This window comes from Cebus imitator, unplaced genomic scaffold (assembly GCF_001604975.1).
Source record: "Cebus imitator isolate Cc_AM_T3 unplaced genomic scaffold, Cebus_imitator-1.0 Scaffold6, whole genome shotgun sequence".
Lineage (NCBI taxonomy): Eukaryota > Metazoa > Chordata > Mammalia > Primates > Cebidae > Cebus > Cebus imitator.
Genome location: NW_016107321.1, coordinates 10,595,556 through 10,607,066, shown reverse-complemented (window position 1 = coordinate 10,607,066; position 11,511 = coordinate 10,595,556). Strand labels below are relative to the sequence as shown.

Genomic DNA, 11,511 nt, shown 5'->3' with positions numbered 1-11,511 from the left:
TGTGTTCATCTCTGAAAAAAAAAAAAAAAAAAAAAAAAGAAAATCAGAATTACTCCAGGTTAATTTCAGCATAGCCCAGTCTAATCTAATAAGAGCTCCTGTGCCTTATTAATTATTAACAAAAGTCTTTCCTATATTTCTTCAAGCTCTGTTTAAATTTTTTCCCGTGTAAACTGACATATACCCAAGGTAGGTAGTTGCCTTTTTTAAAACTTTGGCTGGAAGATGATTTTATCAGAAAAGACATTGATATTCCTACTGAGGATAATAAACTCAGGGAAAATCAAAAATGGCAACAAGAAACCTTTCACTTGCTGAGAAAGCTTGCTCTTTTCTTTTCCCTTCTCCTCACTGTCCACATACAATAAATGAAGAAAATTTTCTGAGGAAATGCCCTAATAATTTGTGAAGATAATCTCAAAAGATTTTGAGATTTTCAATTAATACCTCATCATTCTTGAAATTGGATTCTATCGTTTAGAAAGCTATACCCATATTTTTTAGCTAAAATTTTAAAAAAGCAAAAATAGTAATAACCAAGAAAACCATAGCTCAAATGTTAACCTGCCCTCTCAATAATCTGAAAAGCTTACAGATTCTGTTTTCAAGGAATAATCTCCATATAAGTATTCTTTCAGCAGGTTCTTTTTTTGTAATCTAGTTGTACACATTCTTTTCACATTGTTATATTTTGCACACATATGCACAAAAATTATGAGCCTTCAAGAAGAAAATATATGTGGTCATCTATTTCTTCACTGCCAGCACACAAGATTTTAACAGAGTTTATTTTAAAATAAGGCAAGGAACCCTTAGAGTCTGAGTTGTTTCTTTATTAGAGGTGTGAGACCTGGCCCCACACATTTCTGTTCTGGAAAAAGTCCATTGACACCTTGAATCACTTGGTAACATAAATCAAAATTAAGCAAGTCTTAGAACATAAGTTTCATAAGCCATAGCAAATAAAAAATAGTAAAAAAAAAATAACCTGATGTTCAAATGCATTCACATAAAACTCCACAATATTTACTGCCCAGCAGGAATATGTCAAAATAATTAGACAAGTATTCTGTACATGAGAAATCCATGGAGAACTTGAAATAATCATGGGGCCAAAAATGTAGGCACATGTAAATGAAAACTACATATGAATTGTTTGCTCCCACTACACATCTTTGAACTAAGAACTATATCTATCACACACCAGGGCCTGTTGGGGGTAGGGAGCAAGTGGAGGGAGAACATTAGGGCAAACACCTAATGCATGCAGGGCTTAAAACCTAGACAACGGGTTGATAGATGCAGCAAACCACAACATGTATACCTATGTAACAAACCTGCACATTCTGCTGATGTATCCCAGAACTTAAAGTAAAATTTAAAATTTTCAAAAAGAACTATCTCTGGCCGGGCATGGTGGCTCACACCTGGAATCCCAGCACTTTGTGAGGCTGAGGCGGATCACTTGAGGTCAGGAGTTCGAGATCAGCCTGACCAACATAGAGAAACCCTGTCTCTACTAAAAATACAAAAACTAGCCGGGCATAGTGGTGATGCGTGTAATCCTGGCTACTCGGGAGGCTGAGTTAAGAGAATCACTTGAACTCAGGATGCTGAGGTTGCTGTGAACAGATAACACGCCATTGCACTCCAGCCTGGGCAACAAGAGCGAAACTCCATCTTGAAAAAATTAAAAAAGAACTATGTCTATAATTTATTAGAGTGGCTAGACAAACAAGGTTCCTTCAGTATTGCTTAATGACAGGAGTAAAAGATGAAAATTGTTAACATGCCAAGTTGGAGGACATTTTATTATCCTAGTAGCTGGTTCAAGACTTTCTCTTATGTAAACATTTGACTTTGCTAGAAAAATATCATCATAAGCCCCTTTGGTGTAAAATCTGAAATGCAGCAGGGTTTGGATGTGTATAGAAAGACCTACAATGAGGCAGTGAGGGGAAGAGGAGAGGTGGAGCCTGTAAAATGGGAGAGCAGTGTGATGGAAGAAGTGACACCACAGTGTCAGTTTCAGTAGAAAAGAGGTGAAGAGTCTGAGCTTTGCCTTCATGTTAGCATCCGGTGAAATCACGGCAGTACACAAGGACACCTGAAGAAATAAGTTATTGGAAATTCATACCAATTATTGCAAGGTGCACTCCAATCTTAAAGGCCAGGGCTGATGACAAGATCATTCATCACCATCTGATATGGTTTGGCCCTGTGTCCTCACCCAAATCTCATGTTGAATTATGATCTTCAGTGTTGAAGGAGGGGACTGATGGGAGGTAACTCAATCACGGGGGTGGATTTCCCCCTTGTTGTTCTCATGATAGTGAGTGAGTTCTCGTGGGAACTGGTTGTTTAAAAGTATATAACAGCCGGGAGCGGTGGCTCACTACTGTAATCCCAGCACTTTGGGAGGTCGAGGCGGGCAGATCACGAGGTCAAGAGATCGAGACCATCCTGGCCAACATGGTGAAACCCCGTCTCTACTAAAAATACAAAAAAATTAGCTGGGCGTGGTAGTGCACGCCTGTAGTCCCAGCTACTCAGGAGACTGAGGCAGGAGAATTGCTTGAACCCGGGAGGTGGAGGTTGCAGTGAGCCGAGGTCGCGCCACTGCACTCCAGCCTGGTGCCTGGTGACAGAGTGAGACTCTGTCTCAAAAAAAAAAAAAAAGTATATAACAGATCGCTTGAGCTCAGGAGTTTGAGATCAGTCTGGGCAACATCACTGTTTTTTAAATTAAAAAATAAAAATAAATAAAATAGAAAAAATGTATAGCATTTCCCCTTCTCTCTCTCTCTCTGTCCTGCTGTGCTACGTGATGATTGTGCCTCCTTCCCCTTTGCCTTCCACCATGATTGTAAGTTTCCTGACGCCTCCCCAGCCATGCTTCCTATATAGCTCGCAGAACTGTGCACCAATGAAACCTCTTTCCTTTATAAATTACACAGTTTCAGGTAATTTGTTATAGCAGTGTGGGAGCTGACTAATATACCATCATAACTAACATTTATTAAGTTGCTTAATTATGCACCAGATATTGTTCTAAGACCTCTATTCATATTAACTCAATACATCCTTATTGTTCTAAGAGCTATATTCATATTAACTCAATAAATCCTTACACCAGCTATGGAAGGTACTATTAGTCTCCATTTAACAGAAGAAGAAAGTGAAGTGCATAAAGGTTAAGTAATGTGCCCAAGGTCGCACAGATTGGTGTGTATCTGTGTCAGAGATAAGATTCAAACCCCAGCCCTCTGAACTCAGAGCCTCCCCTTTATACCATTGTGCTGTCTCTTATTTTATAAAAAGAGACTATAAAGTTCATCTAAGTCTTCCAACAAACTCAGCTTCCTTATAAAAAGCCATGCTCTTACTAGATGCCCATTGTGATGAGGAGGTCTCTAATCTGGGAGCCAGAAGTATTATACTAGAAAACATACTTGACAACTTTTGAAGACAGAAAAATCACCCACTTTTGTCAGTACCTTAGGGAAACCAGTTTTGTGAATCATCAATGAAAATATGAGTATAAAAAGCATCACTTAAAATTCCTCAACAACACATCGAATTTTATGGTAAATAAAGCATTCTTTACTGCAGAAGGCCATGCAGGTATCTTACTGACTGACTCATCAGTAAAAGCACATATTTTGTATACATGAGACAACAGAATTTATGTCTTAGAAGACATCTGAACAACTAAAGTATGCACCAAAACTAATCTGTATGTCCATGAGTCAGACAACCAGGACAGCAGGTTTTAATAACTACAAAACAAGAAGGAGAAGGACAATGGTCACCAAAAGGCACACGGGTGACTAATGAGTTATGACTAACAATATTTCAAAGACAGTTGCAACATAATTGGAAATGGTAGCAACTACATACTGGGTACAATAGTGATTATTGTCTGGGTCATAGAAAAATAATAGTATTTAAGTTCATATACTAATACTTCCTGAAAATTTACCAGAATTTTAGTTACATCTATAGACTCACAAAAAGTGTGTCCTTAACAGATAACTGTGAAAATAATGCTTCCTTTGAAATCCCCAGCAAGTTTAAAATTGTGTTCATCTCTGAAAAAAAAAAAAAAAAAAAATTAAGGCCTCGTGGAAGGGCTCACACCTATAATCCTAGCTGTTTGGGAGACCAGGGCAAGAAGATTGTTTGAAGTCAGAAGTTAGAGATCAGGCTGGGCAACATAATGAGACCCTGTATCTACAAAAAATTTTAAAAATTAACTGGGCACGGTGGCATACTTGAGAAGCTGAGGTGAGAAAATCACGTGGGCCTGGAAGGTCAAGCCTGCAGTGAGCTGTGATCATGCCACTACACTCCAGTCTCGGAGACAAAGTGAGACATTGGCTCAAAAAATAAATAAATAAATAAAAGAATTAAACCAAATAAAGGATGGACACCCCAGTGAGGAGTTAAGACATATAATTCTTTTAAAATCATTTCATAATAGAAAATCAGAGGAATAATGAGAAGAATTATATAGGTATTCAACTCCATCTTTCCTAGATCATTAGGAATAAACCTATAAACTTTAGAGGTGGGGGACATCTTAAGATTATTCTACTGTTGTACTATAATTATTAAATATAAATATTTAATTGTAATTATTGGTAAATTTAAATCAGTAAGTATCCCATTTCTAGAACATTCAATTTATACTTGGGCATCTAAACACACACAATTGCTTGTAAAACACTCTTCATGTAATTATAGTTCTAAAGTACTTTGATAGTCATGGTATATTCCTTACTCTGAGAGAGGCAAAAAGAAAAAAAAAAATCAACAAATAAATAAATAAATGACTTTAGTAGACAAGTCTCCCACTGAAAAGTAATCTTTGGAGGACCAAAGATAGTTAGCAATTTATCAATACTATTAACTTCCCTCTTCATAAATCCTAGCCTAGGGATAAACATATCTAGGCTACACTAATTTAATTCACAAATTAGAATAACAAAGAGAAACTCAGGCCTTTCAGGTCATAAATATCACTAAAGAGTAAGAATTTGTTGCAAAGAGTCTTCAATTACATACCAAAAAGTTATGAACTTTCTTGGTCCAGTTCTGTTGTCTTTGACCTTTATGGGGGAAAAAAAAAAAGAGAAAGAGAAAAGTGAGCCATGAGATTTCTGCCTGGACTTAATCACCTAGGAGAAAATCAGAATCCCACCACATCAACCCCAAGAAGCAGCAACAAAATAGTAAGTTGGTCATCGTGAAAATGTTAGAGTAGATAGCTCGGCAAATACAAACAGGTCAGGAAAGTCCCATTACCACCACCACCCAGGAAGATCAGGCAATGTTAAACCATCAGGTGATGGTCAGGCAGTTGTTAAACTGTCTCTCTAAAATAATAATTGGTGGCAGCTGGTGCCAGGGAAAGGCAATCTCCCAACAGATAGGAAACACTTGAAGCTGGTGATCATCAGCTGCCTGATGAGATCTCAGGAGTTGGCCAATGGGCCCAAGCATGTGCAGTAAGAGGCAAAATGGCAGAGTTTAACTGGTATATGACCTCCCTCCAGGAACACTTGGCTGGTAAGGGAAAAATGCCTCAAGTGAGCACGCACACAGCTTCAGTAAACACACTGAGCATGCTCTCATCTTAAGTGCTGGCAGGCCACTACACATGCGGAATGCCTGCCCTGAGGGAAGAATCAGGGGAGAAGAGACAGAAACCCCTGCACCATGCCAATGTGTAAAACTTCGAGCCAGAGATCAAACAGGGCACTTGGATCTCTCAAGTTGTTCACTTGGCGCCTTCCCAAATGTACTTTACCTCCTTTTGTCCCTGCTCTAAAACTTTTTAATAAGCTCTCACTCCTGCTCAACAACTTGCCTCAGTCTCTTATTCTATGTCATGCCCCTCAATTCCTTCGACGAGGGAAGAGTCAAGTTGCTGCAGTTAAGTACCCCATTTCTAGAGCATTCAATTTATACTTGGGCATCTAAACACACAAATCGCTTGTAAAACAGACTCTTCATATAATTAAAATTCTAAAGTACTTTGATAGTCATGGTATATTCCTCACTCTGAGAGGCAAAAAAAAAAAAACAAAACAGAAAAAGAAAAATAAATCAATCAACTCATAAATAAGTAACTCTAGTAAACAAGTCTGTACAGAGGCACCTCTGCTAACAATAACTTCCCAATGTCTCTCTCAAAAAATGAAAACAAAAGTTTTATCTCATAGGAAAGAAGATCTAGGAAGCAAATTATCACGAAATCAATAAACTAAGATCCTCAAAATGGAATTTTTTTCTAAAGAGGATAGTTAAAAATCATGTTCTAACCCTTTGAATTCACCCCATGATACATTTTTACTTCACTTTTAAATACCATGAAAGATGTGCACGTTCTTTCACAGCTTGAGAACTCCTATCCATTTTCTTGGAATTTTTCCAGCAGGAAAATGTTCAAATTAGTAACAACAATTCCATTCATTGCCTAAAGCATATATTTATAAAAACACAGATTTTTCTTTTTTTAAATCTATATATTTGCATCACACAGAAAAATTAAGTGGTAGGAAGATATGATCTGTAAAGGACACATTTCAAGATCTGTATTTTAATAACTCAATCTACTTGAGTACTAGGATTCTTTACATTTTTTTCCAAAATTTTATTTTGAAAATGTTTAAAACTATAGAAAGTTTGTAGGAATAGGTAGCAATGAATACCTACATGGCTTTCACCTTGATTCCCAAATTATAACAGTTTTCCATGTTTGCTTTATCTCTCTGCATATCTAAACATTTTGCTGAACCATTTAAGCCACTGGTAGACCTAAAGATGGTTTACCCTTACATACTTCAGCATGTACCTCCTAAGAGCAATGATCCTGCCACAGTTACGTAATTAATAATGGTCACACTCAGGAAATTTTAAATGGACACAATGCTATCAATATACAGTCCAAATGTTCCCATTTTAACACTAATGTCTGTTTCAGTGTGGAAGATTTGTTAAACCTCATTTTAAATTCTGGATTTAATCAAGGATTACCAAGGCCTGTCTATAGTCTCCTTTTACCTCTCATGACATGTTTTCGTAGAATCCAGGCCAGTTGCTTTGCCTAACAGCCCTCACTTTGGATTTGACTGATTGTTCCCTCATGACTAAGTCAAGCATTTTTGGCAGAGGTAGTCACAGGTTGGAATGCTTTCCTTCTTTATACATATTAGGAAAACCACATAACATGTTGGATTAATATCTTCTTTCAATCACTTAATAACACTTAGTGATTGCCTCATATAAAGTAAATTTAGTGTCACAGTTTGCAATTCACAAACTGCTTTGATATGGATTAATTTATGCAATTTGCACTATGATCCCAAGAGGTAGGCTTTTTATTTTGGTCATCTTTTCTCTTCTGAATAGAATTTTATCCAAATTCATACAACCGGCAAGCCTAGTTCAGCGGCCAAAACTTAAGTGTAGAATTACTGTAAAACTCACCCTAGAGTAAGAAACCCTCTATTTTCATGTCAAATAAATCTAGGTCCTTTTTTCTCCTTTGTAACCTCTACTCCCCATTGTCCAGACTCTTTGCCTTACAGTTCCTACTTTGTTGTGTTAAATTACAAGGTAGTGAGGTATCATGATTTAGCTAAACATTTTTTCAACCACAATTATTTCAAATTATAATAATTAAACCAGAAACAATGGGGGAAAATGGGTTTTAAATTAAAAGTGAGCAATATGTTAAAATAAGCTAACACTCAAAGTGACTGGCTTTTCTTCGTGTATTTGCCTTTGTGTTGGTGCAGCGAATCACGTGCCAGCTCTTCCTTTCTCCCCAAACCAGATCTTAGGTCACTTCCTCCTCCTTTCCAAAACAACGAAAACGGTATTTCCTGATGTGGTCATCTATATGTTTACAAGAACTTTTTAGCCATTAAATTAGGTAGTTTTTCTGATTTACGTTTTGCCTTGGAGCCTCACAATCGCCGTGTCATTTAGTTTAGAATCAAGTCAAGAAAAGCTTGGGAATCGGTGTATGTAACTTGAGTCATGACCAATAACACGAATCTCTAAATAGGCATTCCAGCCAGAAGGAGAAACAAACAGGTTTCCCAACTTATAGGTCAAGGGTACTGAAGGGGGCAAAAGCCAGAAAAGGTTTAGAGTGATATTGAAATTTAAAAAGCAATACCGGCCAGGCATGGTGGCTCACGCCTGTAATCTCAGCACTTTGGGAAGTTGAGGCAGGTGGATCACGAGGTCAGGAGATCAAGACCACCCTGGCCAACATGATGAAACTCCATCTCCACTAAAAATACAAAAAAATTAGCCAGGCATGGGGGCATGTGTCTGTAGTTCCAGTTACTCGGGAGGCTGAGGCAGGGTAATCGCTTGAACCAAGAGGCAGAGGTTGCAGTGAGCTGAGATCACACCACTGCACTCTAGCCTGGCGACAGAGCAAAACTCTGTCTCAAAAAAAAGAAAAAGCAGTACCGCCCAAGTCCAGGTAAGTACAACTGCAGATGCTTATATGGGTCGTGTTAGACTCAGCTATACCATCTAAATCATTTTCAGTATAGAAAGATCTTGAAGAAAATAGGGTGCAATTGTCCACTGACAAAAACCACTTTACTAAGACTCAAGCTAAAATAACAGATCAAGATCTATTTACTGCTTCATCCATGTACCATTTCCCTAATACTAAGTGATCTGAATATCTCACTTCAAAGTTAAAGCACAATTAGAGCAATTTAAAATGTCTGAATAAGGAGTGTGATATTATTGCCATTGTCCAGTGTTCAATTTCATGAAGAAGCAGGAACAGACTCCTGAAAAAAAAAAAAAAAAAAAAAAAAAAAAAAAAAAAAAAAAAAAAAAAAAAAAACCCAGAGAAAAAAATGAACTATGGTTTCCACTTCTACAAAGCTCTTAGAGCATCACATGACTTTTTTTTGAATTGGCATATTACACGCCCCCTAAAAAAAACTGTATACTTTTATCCCAAGAAAAGCATTAGTCTTATTCTTTATTTGAATTAGTTTTTAGGCCAAATGCAGTAAAAGAAGTTGCATACATGATTGTGCTTAAATGTATAAATTGTGGCAAGACAAGGAGTAGTAAGAAATGTTTCTACTGTGAAGTTTTTAATAGAACATGTATCATTCATTTTTTCCCACTAATCCTCAACAGACTCCTATTATCTTCAAATAACAGGAGAGGCTGCCTGCCATTAATTTAATCACTGTGATTTCCTAAGAAATAAAGACTGATGTCTATTGAAAATTATTCCAATTATGCTTTTGAACCTGAGTTCAAAACTGGTAAAATTACCACTTTCAATAATATATTAACCTCCTAATTGTTATTCTCACAGTCATCTTAAAGCAAAGAATGACATTGGGGCCCAATTCTTTTATTCAACTTTGAGACACAATTATTTTTAAAACTTTGCTCAAGTTCAACTCACTCCAGGTGTAATCTAACCCTTTAAAATACATCCTAAGAAGCAATTTCTCTGCTTAAAAACAAAAACTGGGCCGAATCCTTTTTATTGTATCCCATAAAATCAAACTATGTAACCACTTGAAAATAAGTAGAAAGTAACTAGGTAAAAATAGAGAAAAGAAATCTCACGAAAACACCAATGATAGAAGTACTGGAGGCTGGATGCTGTAGGTTATGCCTCTAATACCAGCACTTTGGGAGGCCAAGCCTTGAGGTGTTTGACCCCAGTGAGAGAGCCAAATATAATAGGGTCCCCAACGTCCTCTGACCGGCTTATGCAGTGGGAGGCATGCGCATTGGGGTAGAGCCACGGAATTTCACACCATTTGCAGAGGGGAGGATTCTGGCTTCTCCTGTTCCCAGGTTGTAAGTGGGAATTCAGTCTCTAAGGCAGGAAGCCTACTAGCAGGACCCTTGCTTTGCTAGAGTCCCTGTTTCCCCCCTTTTTTCCCCCCTTTTTGCTTAATAAACCCTGACTTTCTACCCTTCAAAGTGTCTGTGAGTCTAATCTTTCATGGACATGTGACAAGAACCGGGCTTTTAGCTGACCTAAGGAGAAACTCTTACAACACTTGGAGTTCAAGATCACCCTGAGCAACAGAGTGAGATCCTTTCTCTTTCCAAAAATAAAAAATATTTTTTTTAAAAGAAGTACTAATAGCCCACATTTATTAAGGTCTGATTATTTAATTTGCACAGTCATATGCTAGATGCTGCTCATGCGTTAAAGATTTCATTTTCACAACAACCCTGTGAAGGTGGGGCTGTGTTTGTTTGCTTGTTTTTTGAGACAGAGTCTCCCACTGTTGTCCGGGCTGGAGTGCAATGGCGCAATCCCAGCTCACAGCAACCTATACCTCCTGGGCTCAAGCGACTCTCCTGCTTCAGCCTCCCAGGTAGCTGGGGTTACAGGTGCCCAGCACCATGCCAGGCTAATTTTTTTGTATTTTTAGTAGAGACGGGGTTACACTATGTTGGACAGGCTGGTATCAAACTCCTGACCTCGTGATCTGAACAGAGAGCACGCCGGGGTCTAGGTCAATGACCTCTGCACCAGTATCTGCTGCCTCTTCCCATACTGCTAGACTTCTTGGCTTATCTTGGCTTTTGCCAGCAGCCCCAATGGCTGTCCCTCCAGTCCAGGCCTTTGTGGGCCACAGTCCATCAGCTAGTCTGTACATGCTAAACCAAAACTGCAGAGAAGTTTAGCCTGTCTTCCCCAGGACTTTGGGACTCTTGCAATGCTCCTGGTCATACCTCTGTCCTGAAGTGTCTGGAGCTCTCTGACAGCCAGGCAGTGACTGCCTGTCCCACGCGCGCACACACACACACATACTTTCTCTCTCTCTCTCTCTCTCAGCAGTTGGTTGGCCACCACCAAATGTAGCAGCTCATGTTAGCACACTATCTTTCCTGACACTGTTCAGAATATTAGTTCCAAATTGTTAGCTATATGAAGGAGCTAACAGCTACTACTCTCAAACTTCTCAGTGTTCTGAGTCTAAATATGCTGTGAACTCTGGACATACATTTCATGAGAATAAAGGAAGCACAGGGAGATAGGAAAGAAAAGGGAACAAGATAGAAATGGAGGGAAAGGAGCCCTTTGGGGCATGCAGTTTCCAAGGCGTGTCTTGCTGGGTTTTGACCAGCTAGAGGGCACCAAGAGGACAGGAACACCAGAGGCAGGGGAAGGAGCCGCTATAAGAAGAGGATGTAGCTGGGCGTGGTGGCTCATGCCTGTATTCCCAACACTTTGGGAGGCTGAGGTGGGTGGATCACAAGGTCAGCAGATTTAGACCATCCTGGCCAACATGGTGAAACCCCATCTTTATTAAAAATACAAAAATTTGTTGGGTATGATGCTATGCACCTGTAATCCCAGCTACTCGGGAGGCTGAGGCATGAGAATTGCTCGAACCAAGGAGGTGGAGGTTGCAATGAGCCGAGATCACACCACTGCACTCCAGCCTGGCAGCAGAGCCAGACTCCATCTCAAGAAGAAAA

General features: G+C 38.8%; 1 protein-coding gene across 5 annotated transcripts in view; it reads right to left on the bottom strand.

Annotated features, from left to right (window-relative positions):
• Nucleotides 1-11,511, bottom strand: part of IPCEF1 (interaction protein for cytohesin exchange factors 1) — a 201,264-nt gene that overhangs the window by 128,321 nt on the left and 61,432 nt on the right. For all 5 annotated transcript variants that reach the window (XM_037742101.1, XM_017537739.2, XM_037742096.1 and 2 more), the window contains one exon: nt 5,068-5,111. The gene's annotated coding sequence lies outside the window, so the exon portion shown is untranslated. The remainder of the gene's footprint in view (nt 1-5,067; nt 5,112-11,511) is intronic.